This window comes from Falco punctatus (genome assembly GCF_963210335.1).
Source record: "Falco punctatus genome assembly, chromosome: 8".
In the NCBI taxonomy this organism is placed as follows: Eukaryota; Metazoa; Chordata; class Aves; order Falconiformes; family Falconidae; genus Falco; species Falco punctatus.
In genome coordinates this window covers 46,212,565-46,230,726 of record NC_137588.1, presented here as the reverse complement: position 1 = coordinate 46,230,726, position 18,162 = coordinate 46,212,565, and the positions used below count along the sequence as shown (strand labels likewise).

General features: G+C 52.9%; 1 long non-coding RNA gene across 1 annotated transcript in view; it reads right to left on the bottom strand.

The window, feature by feature from the left end:
* The window catches only part of LOC308068269, a 43,416-nt gene that overhangs the window by 24,985 nt on the left and 269 nt on the right, over window positions 1-18,162 (bottom strand). The window contains exon 2 of the long non-coding RNA XR_013929920.1: window positions 1-18,162. This exon is cut by the window's left edge and continues 24,985 nt beyond it. This is a non-coding gene — a long non-coding RNA (uncharacterized lncRNA).

Genomic DNA, 18,162 nt, shown 5'->3' with positions numbered 1-18,162 from the left:
TGAAGCCCATGGGGATGGCAGTGCTCTGGGGGAGCAGGGCAGGTTTATGGGGGCTGCCTCCCCATGCAGCACATGGATCTCCTGCCACCACCACCCTGCAACACCTTCTGTCTGCCAGGAGCTGACAAGTCCTTCCCCACGGTTGTGACCCTGTGTGCCAGCCCTACCTCCACCCCGTGGTTGAGGGTCTCCATCTTCCAGGCATCATTAGGGAAAAAACATTCCAAGCACAATATGGGGACACTTTTGGGAGAGAATCCCTCCTGCAACAAGGCAAACAGGGAATGCCACAAGAGATAAGGAGCCCACTGCATTGCCCCAAGACAGCAGCCAGTGTCCAGGGGCAAAGCAAGGTACCACATTCCTGGGATGAAGGCAGAGATGCCAAGGGCCAGTTCTCATCCTGGGAGCACTAGCAGCACCTGAATCCCAAACCCGGACTGATTGCACCCTCCTACAATGCCCTCCAAAGCCCCCCCGCCCTGAGCCCCCAGGTCCCAGCTGGCCCTGCCACGGCACACGATGGCAACATGTGATGATTTTCCAGAAAAGAGTGGGTTTCCACACAGGAGCAAGGTGGAGGATTCAGGTACCGCTGCAGAAGAGGGAGAAGGGCTGCAGGTCTCCACCAGTCTTGGCAGCACCTCTCACCCCCTGCTTGCCCACACACTCCCAGTGTCCCATAGATGTTGTCCCCAGCCCCATAGCTGTCCATACTACAGGAGCGAGAAGGCACCTCAAGCATCATGGAGATGCTGTGCTGCAGGAAGGTGCCTTCCAGCCACCTCTCTGGGGTGATATCCCCAATTACTGGCATTTCTGGGGTCAGCTGTGGGCTCCTGAGGAGCATTGAGCAACCTCAGTCCCCACCCACCAGCAAAACACCGCCAGAGAGACCACGTTTTGGGCTTCCTTCCTGCAGGATCCCACCCTGATGTAAGCGATGCAGCAAGGAGCAGCTTGTTCTTTCCTGCCCATGCCTTTCCCTTGCTGCTCAGTGGCTGGGGATTCATGCCAGGATCTCTCTTTCCTCTCTGCCTTCCTGGCTCTGGCTGTTCCTCTCTTCTGCTCAGGAGAGGGCTGCAGCCAAACCCTGGTGGCTGGCTGGTGCAGGGGAGGCTCTTTCCTCAGCCCTCTCTCCCCCACACGCTCCCTTTTCTCCTCTGAACAGGCTTCAGGCAGGTGAAAATTGATTTGCAATGAACTGGTGCCCTGCCAACGCCTGACTCATCCATTCACTCCGCATACATCCCCCCCACCACTCATAAAGCATCGTGCTGCCGAGCGGAGAGGGAGCGCTGTGAGAGAGCGCAGACATTCAGGAGTGTTAAAAGGGTTTGAGAAAACACTAGCACAAACCCAAGACACACAGCAGGGCTGAGGAGGAGTTGCAGCACACAGAGAAAATATCTAGGGCTTACACAGCAGAAGGGAGGCAGCGAAAGGTGAAAATTGGGAACCAAACCCCACTGAGCAGGAGCAGATGGTGAAAGTGTGGCCGGGGAGGGCAAGATGCTCAGCTGATCCACACCGAGAAGCACGGCGTACGGAAAGACAGCAAGCTACAGGCACGGGGTTCGTGTGGAGCTCCTGCTCCAGCTGTGCCTCTTGTTAACCCAGGATCATGCCCTGCATGCTGCACGTGGCCAACATGCCGGCAGGCTGGGAGCAGCAGGGCTGAGGGAGCCTGTGTTGGTGCCTAACTCACACGAGCCAGCCCCTGGCTCACGGAGGGGGCACCAATTCGCCTGCCAGGGTGAGAAAGTGTCTGGGGCTGGAGCTGCCTTTAATCAGCACCAAGCTTTGGACCCCGCTCCTCCCACTGCTGGCTGCGATGGTTTATCATCCTCCCATGCTGGCTGCCTTTCCCTGCTCCCAGCACACAGGATTTAACAGCGCTGGTTTATTGCCACTGATGGATGTGGGACGGCCTGAACTCACCAAGCCGCATCCCTGAGTTTATCCCAGTCAGTGCTCCTGCCCAGCACGTGCCCACCTGCTGGCCAGGACCCCTGTGACATGGCGAGGAGCAGTTGTCCTCCAGAACCACACTCACTCACCTGAGGACACCCCAAGGCTGAGAAATTGGCATCAAAGCACCCTGCCAGCCAGTGCAGGGGTGAAGCTCTGCTGGGGATCTACACTAAGAACATCCCTTGGCTGCTGAGGCGGGGAGCTGGCACAGCTGGAGCCCAGAAGCCAAAGCAGTGAGCCTCAGGGATGTGATGGAGAATGACGTTCTGGAGGAAGGAGAGAGATGGAAACCAAATAATCCATCCCAGCACAGCTCCTCCAGCCTGCATACAGGATGGAGCAGCCCCCATCCCTGCTCCCTGGCTCTCCATCAATGTGGAGCAGCTATATTTCACATTAATTTTAGATAATTAAAATCAAGCAAAAAAAAAATCTGACTCTGAATAGTTAATATACTCATACTACTCTGCAAAAAAAAAAAAAAAATACAGTCCCTCAACAGGCCTGTTCCAAATAATAACTCAAGTTCTTTAGAAAGCAGGTCAGCAGCACTGAGTAATAAGTTCATTATAATCTAATAAAGTTCATTAGTCCTTGAAAAGTCTAAAATGCAAAAGCAATATTACCGACAAAATAGTCCTCTGGCAGGATCATTTCTGGGTGGGGAAAAAAAGGATTTGAGATAAAAGGCAATAAAAATAGGCAGCAAGAATTTGAAATAGGAGAAGACATTGCTGGGAGAATTGGAAACACCTAAAGTACATCCAAAGAGCTGCTTCTCGCCTGCAATAAAAGTGCGGGGCCTCACACATGAAAGAGAAAAGCAGCTATTAATAGCGGGGCAGCCGGGACGGCAGCTCGCCTGTATGCGGCTGCACAGCCGCCGCTCTGTGGAGAACGCTCAGAAAAAGAAAAATCCCTGCACAAGTGATAATAAAAGCCCTTAATTCAATGTCAGCGGGGTCTGGGCTTGAGGAAAAAAAAGGAGGCAACGCATGATTCAGCTCCCAGCCGCTTGGGGACATCTGTATTCAGGTCCCCTGCACACACATATTGCTCCTGCAAAGTCAACAAGAGGAATGAAGGAAAGCAAACAAATCCCGGGGAGCCTCCTGGCGCTGCTGGCACTGCCAGCCCGTCACCCGGCTCCGCGCACCAGGTCCGGCAACAGCCTGGTGCACGTGTGCCTGCCGGCACGGCCCATGTACGGGAAGTCATCGTATGCATGTGCTTGCAGGATGGGACCTGCAGTTGTAAAAGCTTTGGGGAAGGATCTCTGCAGTGCAATAATAAACCAGGGAAGCAGCAAATAGCGGTCCCAGCCGCAGAGAGGTTGTGAGCATTGCGGGGTCGCACCTGAACGCAGCTATTGAGTGAGTGTTGCTTGCTGTCCTGCTTTTGCTGGATCCAAATGAAGTAGGGAACAGAGAATCAGCTGAAAATCTGCTTTCTTACCCAGCCGGGAAGCTGTTCTGGGAGGACAGGGGTCCCAGGGACGGAGCCAACACGCTGGTACCCACCGCTGCCCATCCCACTGGGAAGGGCAGGGGCGGCACATCTGCCTGCAGCGTGGGCAGGCAGCCCACCGAGCCACTGCAGGGATTAATCCCCACTCATGAGAGCTGGGGACAGCGCAGACAAAGGCCAGCACACAAATACGAGGGCCAGGAGGATGTGTCCTTTATGCAGGTTTTGTGGTTGATCCACTGGGATTTTGCACTCTGCAGCAAAATTACTGGTTTGCCCAAACGTTGACATTTCAGCAAAGGTACCGAATAGGGGTGGCTTTGGCAGCCGGGCTGGGGAGCGATGCCAGAGGCCACCGAGACAGAGGCACGTCCTGGGGGGCAGCTCCCCCCACCCCCAGGTGTCCCGTGCCCTGGCTCCCACACACTCCTCGCACCCTCCTGGGCAGATGGAGCCCTAAGGGGAGCCCAGTGCCACCGCCACCCCATGGGGAGCAGGAATGGGGTCGCCGCAGGCAGAGAGGATGGGTTAGACCAGGCAGATGCTGCTGCTGCTCCCTCCCCTGCTCTGCCTGTTCTGGTCTTTGTCCTCAGGGAAACGGGGTCAGGCATCGAGAAGAAGAACAGCAGCAATTTCTGCAGCACATATTGACTAATTTTTTCTCTTCCGCCCCCAAAAAGACAGTTATTGCCATCCTTAACACCATCTAGACAGTGGCCAAACAAGGTTATAAAAGCTCACTTTGCTTAAAAGGAACAGGGATAAGGGGGTGGTGTTAAAATAAATACTTCACTTGAGACTTCACGTTTCAAGCCTTTAAACTGTTTTTCCTTCTTATGCCATATGTCCAGTGAAAGGCCAATGCATTTAAAAAAAATAATTGTCTGTGATTTTTTTCAGTTTTTCACTGGATGCTTAACTTGACCCACAGGCTCATCCCTCACCTGCTGCCATAGCTGTGGGACGCGAGATGCTCCCCAGCTCCCAGGACAAACCAAAGGACTGTGATAAAAAGCTGCAACTACAACAGCGAGCCTCAGACCCGCAGCCCAGGTCTGCCGCAAGGAAAAGAACAGTCGTACAGCAGCAGCATGGTGACCCACAGCCACCTCCTCCTGGGCAGGACAGAGGTGCTACAGGGTAAACAGCAAAGACGTCCCCAGAGTCAGTACGGATACAGTCAAATTTGGGGACAAAACAGTTTGAGGCTTTATAAATAAAAAAATATCAATACATAACATCTGGAATTATTGAAGAGCTTGCCTGAATACAAACAGAGCCTCGTGCAGCGTTACTACCCACTGGGGATGCTGAGGTGCTAAGAAAAGCTTCAGCTTTTACAGGTAGCACTCAGCATCGAGAGGTGATTTATAGCCAGCACGCAAGAGGGAAAACTCTTTCCATATACAGCCCTGTTTGCTGCGCAGCTATAATTATATATTACACCAAACTGCCCTTGCTACGTACTGAAGGGCAGAGGAAATGAAAAGCCATATCACATTTTTCTGACATTGCCCATCTCTTACGTTGCACCACTGCCACGTCAGAGCCACGTGCCGCAGCTCCTGCACCACGCCAGGAAGCACAACCGCTCTGACAGAGCAAACGGGCCCGTGACAGGTAACAGGTAACGTCACCTGGTTTGCTTTGCCGACAGGGACAGTGCCAATCAGATAAAGCGCATCGCTGCAGGGATGCGGATCCGCCTGGCTTTTTGCAGGTGGGGAAGATGGCGAAGCAGGAACGGCCCTGGCTCAGGTCCCTGCTGAAGCCCCTGGTGAAGAGAGTGGGCAGGGAGGGGTGTCCTCGGGCCAGCTCTGGAGCCTAGGCCTCCAGCACTTGCTTATGAACACGCCACAGTGGTTTTTGCTAGAAAAAACTGCAGACTCCCATGCACACCTGCAGCGCCTGCGGAGGGATGCTCTGCATCGCTTAGTGTTCCCTGGGACCCACGTTCAGATTCCATCATCACAGCTGCAGAAATAGAAACGAGAAACTCCACAACATTGCCACCAGACATCTTCAGCAAGCAATGCTTCAGAGGGCGCGTCTTTGTGGGGCCGCTTTGTGCTCGCTGGAGCCCGCGCTGGTGATGTTTAGTGCTGAGGACGCAGCATCAGGCTTGTTCCTCACCCTGGGGTAATTTGTCTCAATCAGCCAGAGAGGAGAAAAATAGAGATCTGAGGGAAGAACACCACAATCTATTCAAACTACAGGAGAACATATTGGGAAAGAGCTTGAGGTAATGAACTTAAAGATTGATTCTTTTAACCAGCATTGTGATGGGCTGCAAATTAAAGCTAGAGGGATGGGGGAAAAGCTGCAATTATCAGGATATTGTGAAGCTGAGAGAAAATACAAAGTGGCAGAGAAAAACTTTGTTATAATTATAGATAACATTTCAGGTTCTGATTTCAGCGACACTATGTCAATGAAAATGATTCCAGAGACGCTGTATTTCCTCAGAGGCACCCCAGCATCCCTGGCTGGCTCACAGGTGCCTTTGGGACACAAAGGGGAAAGGAGAAGGCATTTCTTGGTTGTTCACTAGAGTCTAGATACATCACTGGTAGCCAGAAAAATTCAGAGCTAAACTGTTTTCTGATAGAAAGTAGTGATTTGTCAAAACTGGGAAGTTCCAATAAGATTTCAATCAAGTTCAGCTGGAAACCAGGCAGGGCTGGGACTGCCCTCGAAACAGGCTCCCCAGGCTCCAACAGCCCATAGAGCCAGGGCAGAACTTTGTGCCTCTCCAGAGAGAAAAACAGGGTTTTTCCAATTCAGAAGAAATCTAAAATCCAGAAAAACAACCAACCCTGAGGGCACAGGTGCCTTCAGACGCATCTGCTCTCAGACCAGCTCCCTATAGAAAACACATCTGACAGCACCTATGCGTGACACAGCCCTTTGACAGGTGATGCAAAACCCAGCTCGAAATTGCTTGTCAAATGATGTTAGGGGGCAAACACAACCTATTCCAGGCCAAATATAGCTCCAGACTGTACAAATCATGGAAAGTTAAAAGAGGGTATCTAAAGGTCCAGGAGTGAGATCTGAGAAGGAGGGATGGGAGCTGCAGGCTCGGTGTGAAATCATCCCACCTTTGAAGTCAACAGGAGTTTAGTCTGACTTCAGCAGCGTGAGGATTTCACAGGTGTCTATAAACAGATCTGAAGCAGCTCTTCAGGGGAGCACAGACAGCACAGGCTGCATCCCGGTTTCACCCCAGGGAGCTGGGCTGCAGTTCGAGGCGGGCAGGCAGGAGCTGGACCCCTGCCCAAGCAGCTCATACATCCACATCCCAGTGCAGTGCAGGGCACAGCCACCGCCCACGGCCGATTGGGGCTGCTCCTGCTGTTTTGCCGTGACCAAGGATGCTGCTTAAAGTGCAGGGGTTTTGTCTCCGTTTAACAGCAAGGATCTCACCACCACGTTGCACCCCTCAGCCCAGGGATGCCTCACAGGCAGCAAGCCCACGAGGAGGGCAGCACCCTGCCCCCGGAGGGGGAACCACCCCTGGGGAGGCCAGCGTTGCGTTTGCAGCACTGAAATTGCTCATCTACAAGATAAAGATGGACTAAGGTCAGAGGAGAGCTGGGGGGCTCAAGGCTTTCAGATCTGACTGCAGGTGGGCAGCGCAACACCCCCAGCTCCGTGTATCCCTGCGAGGAGGCAATGCCTTGGATGGGCTGCCCAGCCAGGCCTGGAGGTGGTATTTCCAAGGCCAGGAGGAGATGCACTCCTAGCCCAGCCACGCTGCAGAGGGAATAAGGATCTTTAAACAGGGCTTTGAGAAAATATACACTCCAATTTCACATCAGTCCTTCACACTGGAGAGGTCCGGGCAAGCCCACATCAGGAGCTTTTGCTGGTCCAGAGGTAACAGGTATGTACACAGAAGCGAATCTCCATGTGACATCACTGGCAGAAATCCTTATGCATTTAGAACAGCAAAAAGTGCTTCCAGCTTACTTCTCGGGGAGAATTGGCATAAGCCTTGCAACAAAAGTACCTCCAGCTGGTGGGAGGTGAGCTATGCCAGGAGAGCTCGCAGGTCTAGCGCTATATTTCCTAGCACAGGCCACGCTTACACTGTGAGCAGGACAGATGTGGCATGTCACCTCAGATTAGCATGAAGCTAAAACACTCGTAACAAACCTGCACGAGCAGTGACTTGCAACAGGACTGTGCAGAGGGCTCCCAGCCATGGGAGCTACCCCAGAAATTGTGTCACTGCTGCCTGCTTGAAGGTTAGCACGGTGCCAGGGTGCAACAGCATTCCATCACGAGTGTCCAACAGATAGTGCTTCCCTGGAGCTGTTTTGTTTCCCAGAGCTGTGGGTGCATCTCCCAGCCCCTTGGCTGATGCAATTCTTTCCCCACACAGTTCCCAGGCACTGTGCATACTTGTGCTGGAATTTCCTCCCCCCCCAAACCTTGACAATACCAAGGCTGTTAAAATAATGATAGAATCTTTCCATGGTTCTACAATTCTTGATGATGGAAGAACAGACATTTACTACTTGGATCAATAACTCAAGATGAAAGGAAGGAAAAAAAAGCCTCACAACACCAAGATACGGACTATATTCCAGTTTCTGCAGAGATCCTGTGCAGACAGTAAGAAACATGGTCCAGCAGCACCAGCTTTGGGCTTCCAAGACCTGTTTCTGCTGATGACTGCCTTGGGCACAGCCTGCATTTCTCAGGTGGCATTTCCAGTCTTGAGGAGCAGTGCCTCGTACCTCTGAGTAAGAGTCACCGAGGGGGATACTATTCTTTCCAGGGGCTCCAGGTCTGCTTGCTTAGTTTATTTACTGTTTAAAGCCAGCGTGAAGGTTGAAAGCAGCAGCTTTTCTAGCACATTTGTTGCTGGGATTGATGATGCCTGTTGGTGGGCAGGAGCAACTCTTCTTGGAGGTAGTGGCTGTGGGCCAGGCAGGCAGTGCAGGACTGTCCTGGGCTGCTGTTGGAGCTCTGCTGAGGAATTTCAAGCAGATGCCGCACTTGCCAAGTTGGAAGATGAAGGACAAATAGGAGGGAGAGAAAAACTGGTCCCATCATGAGGTAGTTTGGATGGGGACCCCAGCCTTGTTCCCAGGACAAGAGACAAATCAAGGTCCTGGCTCACACCAAGGTCAGAAGCATTTTTTTGGGGCAGCAAAGTCTCTCCTCATACAGCACTGCATAAAGTAGCCCCTTGCTTTACAGCTCCTGGCACACAGGCAACACCTGGTCTCAGATCCCCTTTTAAAATTCCTCACGTTCTTTGATTTTCTCTTCTCCATTGAGAGTGCAGAAAGATTGGCTTCATGCACTGTGACCCTCTCGTTTATGCTACTAAGGACCACCCTCCCCAACTTAACACTCTACCTGGCTGGACTTATTTTAAATATTTCTTTTGATCTGAGTTTTTCCAAAGAGTAATGCAAGTTTTTCAAATACTGACACTGACCTAAGGCCACCAGAGCAATACTTGAAGTAGATTGTTTGCTCTAGAGATGGATTCCTGCGACACAGAATGGGGCTTTGCTGGCACTGGGTAACTGGGCACCCAGCTGTTGGCACACTGGTGGTCCACCCTCAGGATCTCAGTGCTCCCCACTCATTGCACATCACAACACCTCTCCATGCTGGTTTCATGGGGTGCAGGGAGATGAACGGGCTGGTCAGAGGCTGCTGACAACTTACATAATGCTGATCACTCGATCCCACAGTTTGCATCACACCTCTGCCCCCAGCCTCCATTTACAGCCCCATACATCCTAGTTTGCAGCCATGCTTTACAGGGTCAAAAACAGTGAAGAAAAACAGGGAACACTGAAAGTAGGAGAGAGCATGGGAGTTTGATTTGAAGTCAGAGGCAGTGTCAGCATTCACGGCTCCACTGTAGTTGCAGCAGAACATCCTTGCCTCCCTGAAGGGCCAGCAGTGCCCAGGCCCCAGTCCGGCCACATGCTTCCCAAAGGGCTTTGGTGCTTGGTGAGCCAGACCGCGGAGCCTGCCTGGCTGTGCTGAGCTGCAGGGGCTTCCTGCAGCACATGCACAGGGTGCCAGCTCTCCAGGGGTGTGGAGCATCCCGGAGCACGGGCTCTGGCAGGTCCCTCGCCCACTGCAAGCTTTGCACACCAGCATCACATCAGTGGCTGACACCAACTCAGCAAACCAAGGAGCTAAAACCAGTCCACTGGCCTGAGTGACACCGTACAAATTGCTTTGTCATACAAAAAAATCACTGGAATATGAGGCAATCACCAGTCACCCCCCAGGGTTCTCTGCAGGGGGCTCCAGCTGTTTCTTAGGAGCTTCCCACACGGCCCAGGAGACGTTCACATATACATTGACCCTCAAAGCATCCATCTCGGCAGGGCTCCTGCCTGGGGCCGGTGCTGGCTGCAAGGCTGCCTCGCAGCAGCCGTGGTACCCCCGCACCAGTACGGGCTTGGGCCGGCCTGCTGGTGGGCAGCTCTGCGGGGAAGGACCTGGGAGTGCTGGTGGGCAGCAAGTGGCCATGGGCCCGCAGTGTGCCCTGGTGGCCAAGACGGCCCTCTGGCAGCAAGGTTTATTAACTGCTCTGCTCTGGAGTTTGTTTCCCCAATAGAAAATGCTACATAGAAATATATTGACTTTCCTTAATCCCTGCTAAACACAACAAAAGCAGACGTCACATTCCCGCTGCACCGTGCTGACGTGGCGCACACCCTCCGCAGCTCCTCCTTGGAGCAGCTGAGTGCACGCGGGAAGGATGCACAGACCTGGCCGCTGCTTGCAGGGCAGAGAGGGTGCTCGAGCCGGCAGGCTCCTGACAGAGCTGGTCCATAGTCTCCTTCTCCTGGTAACCTGATTGCCCTTCACCAATGCAGCAAATGGGAGAGTCATCGTGCTGCTATCAGAAAGGTGTTAAAGAAAACCTGGCTGCTAGGAAGGGCACAGTGGAGTGTTTGGATGGGTGCAGAAAAAATCTGATTTGTTTTGTGCTCAACCCAGCACCATCCCCTGGTCAGGACACCGTCCCACCACCTCATGGATGAGCTTCCTACGCCACATCCAACCCTTCGCCCCGACTTCACCTCCTCACGGCGTCCAGCCAAGCAGTCTTGTAATCTCTTAATGGATGGCTCAGTGTAAGTGCTTTTGAGAACATAGCACAAAGCAGGAACGGGAGATAGATCTGTATTCCAGGTCTGTGCCCACGAGATAACAACCACCCTGCAGCGTGGTGACAGGGTGGCACATCCCACCTTGCCTCGGCAAGCTCCAGGCTTGGGCAACACTCACTGGCACATGAAGGCAGATTTCATCAGCAACCAGGAGCTCGGCTACCCCGCTCCAATTAATGTAAGATCTTGCACAGACACCTTTTACAGCTCTGATGAACGGAGCTCAGGTGAAGGGAGTACAGGGCACCGGTACTGGCCTGGCTCCCACCCACCCCATCCCCCCCGCCACTGCCCTGCCCGGCTCTCTTGCACAGAGGGAGAAGGATGGAGCAGATCAGCAGCTGTGACTGTAGAGCACGAATGCAACGAACCTGCTCGTGTCAAGCTTGGCACCATGAGATGATATTAGAAGAAAATCATTTCACTTGGCATTGTCTGGAGGTGAACGAGCCAGGCTTCTGCAAAGTCTGTGAAAACGAGAACTAGAGCAGGACATTCCAAAACACCCATGTGAGGTAGGGCCAAGGCCCCTACAATTCTTCAAGATACCGCTAAATGCTCTCCAGATCCCCAGCCTGTGATCTGCAGATGCATGAGCAACTACCTGGAGCACAGAGCGATGGAATCCAGCCTCCTGCATCAGACCCTGGCCCGAGCAAGGGCTGTCCTGCCACCCTGCTCCATCCCCAGCATCGCCCCGACCGCTGCTGGCCTCCAGCACTGCCCACAGACGTACTTTCTCTATAACATGCACCCTGCCCCACGTTATTGAAAGATGTGCCCGTGAACCTCAGGACACGGCAGAGGATGCCAAGGCGATGACAAGCACCAGGGTGATGCCAGCCCACTGCAGCCCACCTCGCTATACACACACTCGCTCCGGGGCTGCCCCAGACACCACTGGGGACACAGCCCTCCGTGGAGGTGCTGCTCTGTGTTGCAGAGATGCTCCCTCAGGTGAGAGGGAGCGGGTTCATACGAGCTTTTCACAGTTGCAGCGTGCCAAGGAGCCAGGCACAGCCACTCGTGGAGGGGGAGCAGACGCAGGGAGCAAACAGCAGTGCCCGGTGCAGGGCACCCGGGCAGCGGGTAGCTCAGATCTGCAGCCCTTCACCTGCAGCCAGGACAGCGAAACGGCTGGGGCAGAAGCACCCAACAGCACGCTGGTATTTTCCTGGCCACCTTCCAGTCTCCCTTTGCCTCGCTTTCTGATTTAAAAAGTGATTTGCAGCTTCAAGCAGATATTTGAAGCAAGCCAAGTGTTGTTCTCAATGAAAAAAGAAATCCCAAAGCCTTCTCCTCTGGAAAAAGGACAGGTTCGCTTTTGTTAGGTTGGTATCGCACTTTGGACTTACTTCTGTCGTGTTTTATGTTTTCCAAGCACTGCATAGGATTAGCTAGTTAATTAACACTTGGTATTATCCTCACAGATGGAGAGAGCTTCTAAGAACTTAAGGTAAAATATTTTAGCAATACAGATTTCTGCCAACCTAAATTTATACTCCTAAACATAATGAGATTAGTAACAGGAAAAAAACCAAAATGAGAGTAATAAAATACAGATCCTTTTTATGCACACACCGGTCTTTTTGCCTTTAGAAGTCCCATTCTCACCCTACAGTGAAAAGGTTTAAACTCTTAATTTTTAATCAAAATAGAGATTACCAGTCAGGGCACAAGGACCTTGCAGGAGCTGCAGAACAGCAAGTGGCATTGAAAGGGACCGGTGACCCACTGCGATGCTCTGGAGTGGAGGGACTGGGGCAAGGTACATCCAGGCACACCTCCCACCCCCCAGCTCTGTCTGCCATAGCCCCCCCATCACTGTGTGGGTCCGGGCAGGGCTGAGCTGAGCCCAATGCTCGTTACCATCCTCCAGCTACTGTGTCTGCTGCTGATCTGCAAGACTTGTGGCCATTTGTGCCACCATCCCTGGACCAGTCACTGCCCCACAGCTGCCAAAAGGTCTCAGCACAACAAAAGCATCCCAGGCGAGAGTGCAAGATAAAGCTGGCTCAGCCACAGCTCATCTCTACCTCCAGACCTGAAGATCTTAGAATATTTTCCTGTTCTAAGACAGATAGAAAAAAAAAAAAAAAAATCACTAAAAGGAATCCAGACGAGGTCACTATATGTTTTATTTTGGAATAGTTATTTTCACACCAACCTTTTAATCTACTTTCAATAGAAGTTTAACTGAAACTGTTTTGACAAAGATTTTGAAGGTTGCTTCAAGATGAAAAAAATTCAGATTTGCACTGAAAAATGTAAAAATAAGATATAAATTCAAAGCTGGATCTAGGCTCAGGTTGGGTTTGCTTTTGGCAGGGGGCAGAACAGATGATCTCCGCAGCTCCTTTCAGTCTAAGCTCCCCCACATTTCCACGCAAACTATTTTAAAACACTTTCAAATATTTTGTCAGAAAGAGCCTTCTCAGAAAATAGCCTTTTTGTCAACAGCTGAATGTTAGCAATAAAAGAGCATTTAACTTGAAAAATTCCATTTGGCTCAATAACTCCTGTGCTCCTGACTTAAATCAAACCTGGCCATGCCGTGCTCCCAGTTTGGCTGGACTTCCCCCCAAATTACACAGCCCTATGCTCAGGTCCTTTAAGAAAGGACCATGCCGAGCAGTTGGACAGGGCTTGCCCAGCACAGGCTGGAAATGCAGATGTGATGGGGAGGGCACCACGCTCAGGGTCTGGCCGAGTCCCTGGAGATGCTTTTCGCTTGTACACAGGCTGCTCTGGTATTCGGGGTATTCACAGCATCCTGCACTCCTGCTCCCCAGCCTCTGTCCCCAGGCACCCCACACTGGGACAGCCTGGGAATGACAAGTCTCCCAGCCCCAAATCTCCTACACCTGCAGAGCAGCCTGAAGCTGCCAGCCCCACAGCAAGCAAAGCATCACCGTTCCCAGCCACATCGGTACATGAGTCACCCCGATCCTTCCAGGCTCTATTTCTGGCTCCCCACATGCACCACAGGACCAATAGCTGAAGTGTCAAAATACCTTTTTTTTTTCCCCTCCCCAGAGCAACAACCCATCCATCTGGGGACAAGGACATGCCCACGGCGCCAGTGCCACAGCTCACCTGCCACCAGGCCCCCTCCCAGGCTGCTGGGGCTCCTCACCCCCCAGGGATTCCACTTGTGGGGAGATGGAGCTGGTGCAAGCTGGGGCAGTGCCAGGGGCTGCTGCTTGGGCACGGCCAGCTCCCAGGAGAGCCCAGCAGGGGTTAGGACAGCTGAGCTTGCATTGCTCCTGCTACTTGATCTTATTATGGGAAACTGCAACTGATGGTGGCCTGGGGAGAGGAAAAAACCCTGTGTTCTCCGGGGACTTCACTGGAGAATGAGGAATAACTAAGCAATGGCAGCAAAATCCTCCTTACCGGAGCACCGCTCTCCAGCCTGGGAGAAGAGCGACACCGGAGCAGCCCGTGCAAGGGCTCCTTGCCCTAATCTTCTGCTCCTGTAACAAAGGAGGACAAGGAGCATCCCCAGGTTCCACAGGGAAGAGGAAGCAGCTCCTGCCTCAACCAGGGCACAGTGATGCTGCTCCCTGACGAGGGCGGCATGGTCAGGTAGACACAGCCTTCCCCTGGGTGTTCCCAACAAAAACTGGCTGCTCCTTTGATTCTGGGCAAGGAAAGATGATCCTTTGAGCAGAAGCTTCCTGCAGCCTTCCCAGCTGTGCAGGATCATCATCTCAGTTACACCTTAAAATAGACCAGAGCATTTGCCTCTTTCACTTTGTGTGGAGACAGAGATAATTAGAACAAAGAGGAACCTGAACTTTGCAGCAATGGAAACTTCAGTGGGGAGAGATCACATTGACAGGAAAATCAATCCACTGCAAAAAGGGAAAGGAAAAAAAAAAAAAAAAAAAAATCAAGCCATGAGGCCCAAGCTGCTTCAATAAGACTAACAGCATGTTCAGCTGAATTAGGGGCACCCAATTAGACAGCTCAAATTATGCCAAGACTGACAGAAGATCTGCCTGGAAAAAAAATCTGACCTAAATAAGACATTTTCAAAGATGACATCAGCATGGAGAGCAGCTGTGGTCTGGAGCAACAGGTCCATCTTCTGCTGGGTCCAGGTCCAAACCAAGAGGGTCCCATCCTGCCCTCACTGGCCACAGCAGCAGGGGTCCCAGGGCAGGAGGGCCAGGCTTGCAGGGGAGACAGCCCCGAAGGAGTTAACACCTCACAGGAATATCAGTTCAGGCCTCTTGTTTGTAATCTTAAGGATTTAATTTTAGAAATTACAGCTCATCAGGAATTACTCACTGAACCTGGAAACAACAGACTGAAAGGAAGAAGTACACACACCCTGCCAGCTGCTTTGCAAAAATAGCAGGACACGGGAGCCAGCCCGGAGAGGGAGCAGAGCCACCGCTGGGGCCACTGCACGCCTGGACTGGGAGCAGCACTGGGGGCCAGTCTGGGAAACTCTGGCAACACAAAAGTGACAGAGCAGGTGTCACCAGTGCAGGGTCACAGCTGTCAGCGCTGCTCACCCCATGGCTGAGGGTCTCTGCTGCAGGGCACAGCACCCCACACCAGCAGCCCAGGTCTGCCCCACTCTCCCCCTCCCCCAGGGCAGTGGTTGCACCTACCCAAACTACATGAGAGCCTGGAGACAGGCACAGCATCCCCCAAACTGCTGCATGCCAAGCCCCTGCTACAGACACAGCTGGAAATCACTTGGGATACTTTGTGGTTTGGCATCTGTGATGAGTCTGGTTCTGAGCACCCCTCATCCCTGCCGCACACACAGGGCTTGGGCAGCATGGCCCCATCTCCCTCTGATCCTCAAATCCTTCTGCCGGTGTGTGGGAGTCAGGAGCCCTGAGAAATCACCAGCGGCGGGCAGCTCGCTGGGATGGGAGTGCAAGGGCGCTGTGGCGCAGGAGAATGTCACGTAAGCTCCCCGCAGCCTCCTGTCACACCGCAGCACTCCAGCAGCTGTGGCACAAACCTCTTCAGGGCCCAGACATGCCAGCAGTGCAAACAGGGCCAAACCCAGGGCTGGGGTAAGCCAGCATCATCCTTGCTGTCCACAGCAGTCCTCTACCAGGGAGCCCTGCAAAGTCCCAGTGCAGCCAGGAACAGGTTTCTGCAAGAGAGACACTGCTTCATGTTGAGCTGGGGGGTTACAGGGCAGCAGGGATGTATTTAAGGTACACCCACTCATCTCGGGGGGGTGTGTGTGTGTTGCCGTACATCCTCCCACATGCCACCCCAGATGTCTGCTGGTCTCTGCCAGGGATGGAGACAGAGTTGGTGCTGCCACCTCTGCATCCCAGCCTGTAGGAAGAGGGGCTGGATGGGCTCTTGGATCAGCAGCCCAGGAGGGGACCATGTCTAGGACAGGCAGCAGGGTCCCCAGGGACCCTGCCTTCACCCCCAGCCCCGCTCCCACAGCTGTAGCACACACGGATTTGCACCATGCCTGCAAGGCCCAGAAATGGAAAGCTCCAAGCGTTATATTTAGCCTCTTGTATATGGAAATACATGGTTTGGTTTCATAATGGATTTTGTAGACAACGAGATTCATTTGTGGTGTGTGGAGAGGACAGAAGTTACCCCAGACTCAGCAGCCCCCCTCACCCACACTGCTGCAGGGCTGCCTGCATCCCGCTCCCTGGCTGCTCTCCACCCTTCTCCATGCCTTTGGCACGCGCAGGAAATCATCCGGCATTATTAAACAACCTCACTCTGACCCAGCCATCCAATTCTGAGGCAACAGTGGCCCCACACAACACTCACTTTATCCCTTCATCCTTGCTGGAAGCCTGGACCGCTCCCCCAGCTCAGCAGCCCCCACCTCTGACCAAGACCCACAACATCCCCCAGCGCCACAGCCTGCAGCCCACATGCCCAGTCTGAAATTCAATTAAAGCAAACATTATTTTGCTGTCACCCAGTCAGAAAGCATTACAACACATTGCACATCAGATGCAGTTGGAGGCAAAACAATTCCCATCCAAAGGGAGGGTCTCCCTGGGCACTTGCTCTAAACGACACCCGTTTATGGTAGCTTTCAAGTTAGCATTTCTGTTAAACCCAGAGCATTATTTAAATAATCAGCTAAATGGGACTGCTTAGCCTCCGAGGCCCCCAGAAGTTCACCAGAAGGTAAAGCCTCGTGCAGCAGACAAGCTGGTAAGAGGAAGAGACCCAGCTGGTGGCGGGTACCAGCCCAGGACCACCCTAACGCCCAGCCCCCAGCTCCTGGGAGTGGGGCACAGCCCAGCAGAACCCCCACAGAAGCTGGACCGGTGCCCACCTTCCCCTCCCTCACCTCCAACCAGTAGCCCCACTTCACACTCTAATTTCTACAAAAATGATCAGTTTAATTTGAAAGGGCACAATTCTTAATTTATGTGTTATCATGAACAAAGACAGCAAAAGTAGGTCATTTCATTATCTGCTGCCTGAGTATTTTGCCAAGGAGCCAAGACATAAAGCTAAACGAAATCATCACCCAAGGTTTGGGATTTGTTTGTGAAAAAAAAATATTATGGTTATTTTTCTACTTGCCTGATTTGCACATCTTGGATTGCAGAGCATATTTAGTTTGGCTTTATAGCACGCATTTATTGTGACTGTCATATTCGATAATGCTGCCTATAGTCAAAAAGCATCTTTCACGGATACAGTGTCTCAATTTATAATTCAATATCACAGCTTTGAGAACTTGTACAATAAGTCAGCCAACAACAAAAAAGCCTAAAATGTCTCTATGCAAATAAACATGTCAGCGCATGAATGAACACCTTCCAGGAGCGGGGCTGCCAGCTCCCCCCCCCCCCGCCTCGCACCTCCGCAGCCAGCTGAGGAAGCGAGGATGGAGCAGCCCAGCTGCGGAGCAGTGCCAGGTCCTGCCAGCTTCACAGATCATTCCCAGAGATGCTCCGGGGTGAGGGAGAACAGCTCGAGCAGGACAGGGCTGCACTGCCTGGTTTCTGGCCCTGCAAATGAGCCCTTGCTCACAGGCTCACCCCATCGCAACACAGCCAGTGTCTCACCACCTCTGGGCAGCACCCAGCCACCTCAGGGCCCCACCAAGGCTCGGCTTTTCCTCAGCACGCAGAGGAAGGTGCCCCGTCACCCCAGCCCTGGGGACAGGCACAGCGGTGCCTTCCCAGCAGTGATGACCCAGTGAAAGCACCTGCCCAGCAAGCCCAGCTGCAGCCTGGGCACACCAGCCCCTCACCCACAGATGGGAGCCCCCCTAAAGCCCAGATACCCACCCCAGCTAAGACAATACTGCTGTCCTACCTGCGTGCCATTCTGCCCGGTACCGCTCTAGCTCATTGACTGGTCTCCTGAGGAGCTGCAGATACACACTGTAGGTGACTTCGCCCCCAGCCACATCTCCAGGGTGGCTCCAGGCTGGGGTTGTAGCTTTGCTCCAGCTGACACTGCTTCACTGTACTTGAGAATATCAACAGGCCTGCTACTACCACTTTGCTCAGCCCCATGGGATGGTACTAACATCAGTGAACCTACTCTGCTGCTAGAGCCTCTGCTGCTAGAGCCTCTGCTG